Here is a 10157-nt window from a genome sequence, read left to right as displayed (position 1 = left end):
GATTTCTTCAATATCTTTCTTTAAGTTTCCTTTCCTGTCTCTCTCTTTCCTCTTCCTTCACTCAATCATCTCACTCACCTGAAATCTAAGCCACTTTAATCAACGCTTTCATCCCCTTCATTCATATAACTTTTTTACCTTTCTTCATATCATTCCATCTCTCCCTTGATCTCTGTCTCCCATCAAATATTGAAACCATTTCTGCTGCTAACAAACCCGATTTTCATCCCTTCTTCATCAAATCCTACACTACATATTCTAGTAACCCTGCTAGTTAATTTTGTATATACTTTATTTTCAGAAAACATAAGGTTTATATACACAAATTACGCATCTATAAGAAAAGAGAAAGAATTTTTAATTGTCAATTATTCAAACTGAATATTAATATTTTATATTAAATTAATTCGTGATTTAAGCTTTATAATGTTGCTGATTCCATCTAATGAGATCTGAAGTTTTCACTGTAGAAAACATTGTTAAAATAAAAAGAGTTTAAACAATAAATAGCTTTTCTTAATTATAGCCAAAAAGTTGCACATGCTTGAAAAATATCTGGATGAAATATATTTGAATACGGTTTCTAACTCGAAGTCTATCAACATTGTCTTTGCATTATTTCTGTAGTCTATAACCACATAAGCAACGTAGTAAATCTGCAACAGACAGATAAATAAAGTACATTTAGTAAATAAATAGAGCGTATGTTGTTCTTTTAATTCTAAGTAATGGCATACACAAATCCAGTGGTAGAAAGGAAAATAATTTAGAATTGAAGCTGTAAGTATTCCCCAAATATGGCATAGAATTTATTGCTCAACCATTAATTATACTCACATGGTTACAAGTAGAGAGGAGTGTTTATAAAAACTATTAGGACAGCTATGAGCTTCTGCCAGTAATTAGGTGTGATACTTTTGCGTAGATTAACCTATACATGCTCAAAAATTCATACCATGCTTACAATAATCTATGAAGAAATTAGTGATATAAAAGGATAAGTTGATGTAAAACTGTGCAGTGTGCTTAAGAGTACATAGATTAAATATTCCAACTTAAGGTCATTCCTAAATTAATTATTATGATCGAAGGTTTATACTGACATGAATGTGCTCTTTCATCTTTAAAATTGTTAATAAAATGTTGTATATGTTTCAATATTGAGTTTGCGCACTTTTACACCATTAGACCTTATATATGAAGCAAACATAGGGTTAGGAGTTATAATGTACCTATTCTGAAGATAAATATTAGGAGAATATTATTATATAAATAATAGAATTTTACCCTTTCTGATTCACCTGCATTGAATTATACTGAGTATCTCATAATGTTATGTCTTCGCATTAGCCTTTAGATATTTTCATTTTAGGTAGGGCAGATTAACGCTTCACTCTCACCATGTTATGCCTGTGCAATTTAAATTTCTCCAGTGTAACAATATAATGTTACGCTTAGAAATACAATTGGATTCTGTAAAGATTAAATAAAATTTACACAAAGATATTTTATTCTTAATTCAAAGTAAACTACTATGGATATTTAAAAATATACTTATCGAAAAGGATATTTGAAACTATTGCTTGATAAAATTGCTATTGGCTTTGGCCAATTATACATCTGTAAAAATTGACAAGTGTAAGGTTATTTTTGGAGATTATATTTTCAAAACATTTTATAACCTTCAAAAATATGAACTTTTTATGTGCGTCCCTGTATTCTAGTAACTTTATTATTGCGCACTCTAATAGTAAGTGGATGAAGCATATGCTTCGATTATAAATTTGTAGAGTGGAGACTACTATACATTTTTAACAGCCGCCATTTTAGGCCAAATGAGGGTGTACCACCTAAAGCTTATTGCACGCACCGGGGATCGACGATTAGTGTGAGGATGAAAGTTCTGTTAGCCAAACTTTAAACGCGTTTTTCTCGAAACCACGTTTTCTCGGTCGGCCCGAGGCATAACAGATTTTCTGTTGAACCGATCGGGCTGAAATTTTTACAGATTGTTCTACACATCTGTAATTCTGGCGGGTACTAGAATCAATGTTTTTCATTCATTACTTTTCAATTTACAGCCCAATTTACACTAAAAAATTGTATCTTTTTCTTTCGAAGTCCGCCATTTTATTATTTTTCAACCAAATTAATTTTTTCTAGCACCTGCCAGAATGACAATCCTACTGAACAATAATCCGTTGCATTTTTTTGTTTCCGATTACCCAAACTGGAGATACCTCACGGGCCAGCAGCACATGTTTTTTATTTTTCACCTACTTTGACCCCATATAATTTAACCCATTAACGTCCAAAATGTCAAAATTTCTTGCACGTTTTCAAAGTGATTTTTTCCTATGTAATTGGCGTTGAAAGAATTCTTGAAATAGTATTAACAACATATAAGATTTTCACATTTTTTGCATTTCATTTAGGTAGTCAAAAAAATTCCCGAAAAATACCATACAAAACCGGTCGATTTACCAGACTACTACCTTAAAGCTTATATTTTGCTTTATTTATCACTTTTACTATTTATAAAAATGTTTTCACATAATTGCATTAAACTTCACCAAAGAAATCAGTAAATTAAGAAATTAATTTAAACCAATTATCGATTTTCGCTGATACGCTTAGAGCAAAAACTTAAAAAACAAGACCAAGGACGAAACAGCCAAGAAGACATCGCCTAAGGGCTGGCGAGAGCTTTTAATGAACTATCCCTCCTTGAGAAGAAAAGGAAGGGGTCCATCGTCCACCCTGTGAACCAATCAGATCTTCAGTTTAGCAAATGTTGTTCCTTTGCTGAGGAAATTTTTGGTACACGGAGTAGGGAAGGCTAAGGATATTTTTTCTGGACGGGAAGTACCTCTTTTACGTCACATTAAGATTTTTCCCAAAAACAAAGTTGGCGATAGCAGGATGTTTACATCGCAGAATGGGTTTTCGTAGATAGTTATAAAGATAGAGAAACTCCCGGGTGGCTCATTTGCACCGCAGATGGATTTCCCCGTATGTAAAAAAGACGTCTGAAAAGGGTAAATTTTGTAGACAGTTCTTGGTTTATTGCTCTATAAGCGATAATTCAGGTAGAGAAGCTATAGGGATGCTCTCTTTGCACCCAGGATAGGAATGTTTATTCTAATGTATATTCTATTTAAAATCTATGTTTTAATATAGTTATATCAATAAGTTGAATGTCTACCTGATATTCAAATATCATTGCTTTATTTTTTATTTCGTCTAGCTCATATATGGTGCTACTGGAGAGTGAGGCAGCATGTAACAATCCACATTTTTTGTTATTCCTGTATATACAGATACTTTATTTGAAGATGTATGACTATTATTAAGGTGGAAGATTAATATACCAATTGTTTGTTAAAATTTTTTTATTGTAAAAAGTTTCTTTAACATGTGAAGAATATATTCCCCAAATTTCAAGCGAAAAAAATAATTTAAGAATCTTTACAAAGCTATCGAAGCTATACTCTCGAAACGCGTATATGAGATGAAATAGGAAAACGAGTGCGCAGTTTTGTCTTATGTCTTGTTTGGCCTAATAAGCATTATACACATAATTTTTGTTATTTGAATATTATTCAATACACATATGTACAATGACCGGCAGAAATGGCGTCCCTTGATGCGTTTAGGAACCGCATTTTAGGATCCTTCACTGTATACTCTATTCTGCTAGGCGGAGATAGGGGAATGGAACGCGATAACTATAGTAGTTAGTTTATCTCGCTCTAAATGCGTCAGTGCGAGAGAGAGAGCTTTATACGGCATAGCAGGGCAAGCCAGGCGTCCCGAGGCTTATTTCTATCTGTGCCATTGCCTATGGCTATCTCTCTTGCTCGGTAAGAATCATTCGTCCGTCCTTGTTTAGGTCAGTTCTACGCCAATGGATACTCTCTAAAGAAGATTTTCTCAGGCGACACCATTGAAGACTGCGATTACAGCGGGGATTTTAAAATACTGTGCACCTGTCACTGTCAAACGTCAGTATGAAAGATTATTGTCGCTTACAGCGTTTGGTGCAATTAACATTATAAGTCTGGATTATTATGTGATATTCTGTAATGCACATATATATATATACATATGTTAATTTACTTTTAATTTTTTAAACCAATAAGTTATTGGCATTATAGAAGAAACTCATTTAAATATAAGAATATACTGGTTTCCACTTATGTAACTTTTCTTGTAAATATAACATAATTTTAATTAATAAAATTCACTCGTTTATTAATCAGACTAAGAAGAGTTATTTCTTTTAAATTTTAACATGTATAGAATAATATCCTAAACGCGCACACTTAACTAATTATTATTAGAGAAATATTTTTATAATCGTTACACATTGATAATAATATATCTCAATATCCTTCAGTTTAAAATATCATTTACATTGAAGAAATCTTGATCAATGGTCATGAAGAGTTCGTGGCTCAATGGCTAGGTAGCTTGCCTCGAAGATTAGTTAAAGCGCTTTTGTCGGTGGTTCGAGTCCCGCGGGAGATATTTTTTTTTTCGTTTTAAAAGCATTATTATCTTTTCTTTTTGTTAATTATTTGGAAGCATTGCTACTGCCTCCAAAAATATTTTTGCAAACCTTAAAATATACAATGTTATATTTATGCTTTTTTTGTAATCTAATCCATATGAGCAGGAGCTCGCTTCTTCGGCATTTGTTTTGATCGGAAGTGCATGTAAACAAACCACTGAATAGCTTGTTTCTTTTTGATAAACTGTTTCATTGCAGTCTAGGTGGTTAGAGCTCGCGCATCGCTATTAGTTTTCGCGTATAATGGCACCGAATATCGAAGTTTGGTTGAGGGGGCGAATTGTAGGGCTTTGGGAGGCTGGAAAATCTAATTTAGAAATTGCAGCGCTTACAGGTGTTTCGGTGAAAACCGTTCGCCGGTGGATTACCGCTTTTCAGCGCGGCGGTGGTAACGCATTGCGTGATCACCGTGCAAATAATCATAGACCTGCTGGTTCACAACCGGTAGAGGACCAACTCCTAGTGGACTACATTTCGCGAGACCCCTTCGGGAACGTAGTTGACGGAATTGTTGAGACGGGATTTCCTTTATCCGAACGATCGGGTAGGCGGCGACTTAACGCGGCCGGCATTAATTGCTATCGTCCAGCCCGCAAGATTACTCTTAATCCTCAGCACTGAGAACAAAGAGTCGCGTTTGCATTAGAAAATTTAGCGACCAGTCGTGAAACGTGGGAAACGGTGATCTGGACCGATGAAAAGGTTTTTGTATCATCCGTTGACCGACGTTTTCTTCACGTCTGGAGGCCCAGCGATTCTCGGATGAACCCCGAATACGTCGTTCAGAGTGATCGCTCTGGACGAATCACTTGTGGCGTTTGGGGGTGGGTGTCAGGAGGCACGATAGGTGAATTGGTTGGGGTTCCTCCTAAGATGTCTTCTGCAGACTATATTACGATCCTTGAAGAGGTGCTTCTTCCAAGTGTTCGTGCTGTGTATTCTGCCGAAGATATGCCAATAATCCGTGTAGTGCAGGATAATTCTGCAGTTCACACTTCACACGCCACTCGTGATTGGTTAGGGGATCATCCGGAAATCCAACTGGTCCAGTGGCCGGCCAAGAGTCCGGATTTAAATATTATAGAAAACGTTTGGGCGAGAATGACCAAAAAATGGGTCGCGCCAAGGGGGAGGACGAAAGCAGCAGTGCTTGAGAATGCAAGAGCTGTGTGGGAAGGCCTACGGCATGAACCACAGTTTCTTGAAAACTTAATTGAATCGATTCCAAATCGACTCAATCAAGTTATTGACCGGCGCGGATATTGGACTGACTACTAGACGAACTGACGTTACGTACGACATACAATTTTGACAAAAATTAGGAAGCTCTAGCCGTGTCTGACTAACTGCCCTTTTCAGGGCAAAATAAACTTTTCAAAATATGTTTGGAAGCAGTAGCAATGCTTCCAAATAATTAACAAAAAAAAAGATAGTAATGCTTTTAAAACGAAAAAAAAAAAAAATACCTCCCGCGGGATTCGAACCACCGACAAAAGCGCTTTAACTAATTTTCGAGGCAAGCGACCTAGCCACTGAGCCACGAACTCTTCATGACCATTGATCAAGATTTCTTCAATGTAAATGATATTTTAAACTGAAGGATATTGAGATATATTATTATCAATGTGTAACGATTATAAAAATATTTCTCTAATAATAATTAGTTAAGTGTGCGCGTTTAGGATATTATTCTATACATGTTAAAATTTAAAAGAAATAACTCTTCTTAGTCTGATTAATAAACGAGTGAATTTTATTAATTAAAATTATGTTATATTTACAAGAAAAGTTACATAAGTGGAAACCAGTATATTCTTATATTTAAATGAGTTTCTTCTATAATGCCAATAACTTATTGGTTTAAAAAATTAAAAGTAAATTAACATATGTATATATATATGTGCATTACAGAATATCACATAATAATCCAGACTTATAATGTTAATTGCACCAAACGCTGTAAGCGACAATAATCTTTCATACTGACGTTTGACAGTGACAGGTGCACAGTATTTTAAAATCCCCGCTGTAATCGCAGTCTTCAATGGTGTCGCCTGAGAAAATCTTCTTTAGAGAGTATCCATTGGCGTAGAACTGACCTAAACAAGGACGGACGAATGATTCTTACCGAGCAAGAGAGATAGCCATAGGCAATGGCACAGATAGAAATAAGCCTCGGGACGCCTGGCTTGCCCTGCTATGCCGTATAAAGCTCTCTCTCTCTCGCACTGACGCATTTAGAGCGAGATAAACTAACTACTATAGTTATCGCGTTCCATTCCCCTATCTCCGCCTAGCAGAATAGAGTATACAGTGAAGGATCCTAAAATGCGGTTCCTAAACGCATCAAGGGACGCCATTTCTGCCGGTCATTGTACGTCACGACTGGATACCGGCCAATGCATAGTGGGTTGTGCAGGGGCGTAGTTAGCCCGTTGGGATGTGTCCCGGTGCCCTCCGTAATCCCATAGGCTTGCGCTATGGCTGGACGGGCCGCGAACATTGCCTCCGTGGTGGTCCGCTCCTGGCAAGCTCTATGCTTGGCAAATGATACCGCATGTTCCCGCACTCCTCACCAACCCCTGGGTGTGGTTGGTGGGGAATAAATGTATGCTCCTCAGCAGATAGGTCTGCGAGGCTCGGACTTCCGTAAGGAACCCTCCCCTCTCTCCACGACCTAGCATACTGAGCGACCCTGGCTACTGCTACCGTCCGAACGCATGGCCGCAGGGCCGTATGAGATGCATAGAGAATGGGGTCGAAGGACCCAACTGATAACGTAGGGTTGTTGGCCACCCAACTGACCAACTGGCGCCCTGATAGCGATGAATAAGGACGGGCGAAGGTAATGGGAAAACCCGTAGTGTGAGTGGCCCCTCGCACTGACGGGAATAACCTTACAAATGGCGCCCAACGTGGTTTGTGATTATAGATTAATTATTCGGAGAACGAATAATCCACAAGTCCTAGAAGTTACCGGAAGTGTTGGAGTTTTTCAGGGAATTGGTGGCCCACTATTTTCTGGATGCTCGGAAACGCTGGAAAAAGCATGAAAAGATCATCTGGTTGAAAAAGGGATCAAATTCTGTTAAGAATTGATAGCCTGATCGAATTGACGTGTTCACGTAGAATTCGAGCAACCAATGCTAAGCTAACGAAAAATTGGATGAGAACCACGGGCGCAAATATAATTTAATATTATATTCGCCCGTGTTAAAATCTAACGCTACCGAAAAGGCTTCTTGACTGGGCAAGTGACAGCTGAGCGCTTGTTTGTAAACAAGTCGACCGGCTGAGCTGGGCCACGCTGCCTGGCGGAGCCCGACCGGCTAACTGTCAGAGCAGTTGAATTAGCCAGCTATCGAGATGTTGCTAAACATAATTATCGAATTAAGCGCAGAATCGGAAATTTGGCAACAGATGATAACGCCTCGCTAACGCTCCGCGAGCCGGCAAGTCGCCTCACACCTCATCCTACCCTGGATCCCAGTAGATCTATAGTTCTCTCTCTCTCTCTCTCTCTCTCTCTCTCTGCCTCTTACCATGGCATCTCCGAACGCCTCGCCCTTGACCACGACTGCCGTCGTTCGCGTCGGTCCCGGCCCAGCGCCTATGGCGCTGGACATCCTCGACGAGGATGCCCTTCTGGCATCCCCGCCTCCTGCGGGCCCGTCTGAGAGTCCCGCTCCTGTTCCCGCACCTGTTCCCGTGGCGCAGGTTGACGTTCCGGCGGCAACCTGCGTTGCTGTTACCGAGGTGGGCGGTAGCCCACCTGTTACCGAGGGGTTGGCGAAACACCCTGCGGAGTCTGGGCATGAGGAGCTGGGTACGCATGTACTCAGCGAATTAATGCAGCGACACTGCAGGATGCGTTCGGTAACCCCGACGCCTATGGAGGGGAACAATCAGGGTCTTCCTAGACGTAGTCTAGTGGAGTTGCTGACTGCTCTCTTCCGAGCGGACCTAGGCCTCTACCACGAAGTCGTGGCAGCGGTCGAGATGGCAGAGGCACCTGGGTTGAGCACCCCTGTCCGCAAGCTCTCCCGAGTGGAGCGTAAGCGGGCTAGGGAGGCCCAACGGGAGACAGCGGTAGCTGTTCCGGAGACGAAGCGGCCGTCGTACGCAGCGATAGCGACCGCTAAGCCTCCAAAAGGAGCAAAGCAACCGTTGCCGCCTAAGGTGACTCCGGCACCACCGGTGAAGAAGGCGAAGCCTTCCGATCCAGTGGCCACGCGCGCTACCGGCAATTTCGGCATACGTGTATGCTGGAAATGCAAGGGTAAGGACCATCGATTTTCCGATTGTCCTACGCCAATTACAGATGCTTTCTGTAAGGGGTGTAGGCGCACCGGGAAAACGTTGCGCACCTGCCCTGCCTGTGGACCGCATTGGGAGACAATCGGTCCATACGTGGCGAAAGCGGATACGAACGTACCACGTAAGGTGATAGCGGCAAAACGCAGATCCGAGCGTGGGAAAGTACACGCCCAACCATGGCCTTCCGAGGCGACTCCGAAGGGAGTTCCCCAGGTGGTGACCCCACCGAAGGAAAAACCTTCGAAATCGCTAAAGACGAAGGCGGCTCGTAAGGAGGTTTGTATGGATAGGGTTTCGCAGGTAGTCGAGCCCTAGAAATACTCCTCCTGCAAGTTACCGAATTGTTACCGGTACGAGAAATCGTACGATCCCGCACGCTACCGTACACCTCGGTGAATTTCCCATCAATTTCCATCCTATTTTCCTTCCTTTTCATTCCTTTCCTATCCATCCAAAACAAAAACAGAAATTGATGAGCTTGAGCAAGTAAAGGCCAAGGTTTTCAGGATGAGGTGAGACAGAGACCACACGTGGACCATCTGTCGAGAAATGATACCGGTACTGCCATCTAGCGGTAATCGACGGCAAGACGAATCAATAATTCGTCGAAGTGCTGCCGTCGGTCGTGATCGACGGTACTAGAGGTCGATGAACTCGATCCTAGTGCTGCCATCTAGGGGCCCGTAAATGAATCAGGGCTATCGAACGCCTAGATCGAAATTCGATTAATCGAAAGGCAATTGTTATCGAGCAGAAGCGATAAGTGAGAATACGAGAATCACTTAGATCGTCTGTGCATGCCCAAAGCTCGGATAGGGGTAACCTATCCGACGGACGGCTAACGGGGCAAAACAAAATTTTGTCGGATCACTCCAGCGACAACCCTTGGACCAGACAGAACAAACAACACGCGCTATTATTAATACGTAGATGGCTGAGTCCACAGGACGGAAGAGGAGTACCGGGTCGGGCGACTCTGATGAGTTCGTAGAACCGACAGCTACCGATGCTTCCCAGGCAAACCTGGAGAAGAAGATCTCGAGTCTAGACGAGAGAATGGAAAAACTGGAAGGGTCTTTCCAGGATTTCATATCTCAAGTCCAGCAGGCTTTTGACAAGCTGCTGAAAAATAAGACTGTTCCCGATGAAGCAGCAGTGGCAGCTGCTTCTGCTACCGAAAAGCGCGCTAGAGGCCGACCGCGAAAGACCGCGGCCGCTCTACCGGCATCGGCCAATCAGGGTCAACCTTTGTTCACAGTGACAAGGC

This window comes from Prorops nasuta, unplaced genomic scaffold, assembly GCF_024137725.1.
Source record: "Prorops nasuta isolate Cenicafe-Biocafe unplaced genomic scaffold, Cenicafe_Pnas_1.2 PNAS00016, whole genome shotgun sequence".
Classification (NCBI taxonomy): Eukaryota; Metazoa; Arthropoda; class Insecta; order Hymenoptera; family Bethylidae; genus Prorops; species Prorops nasuta.
Note: the sequence above shows the minus strand (reverse complement) of the source record.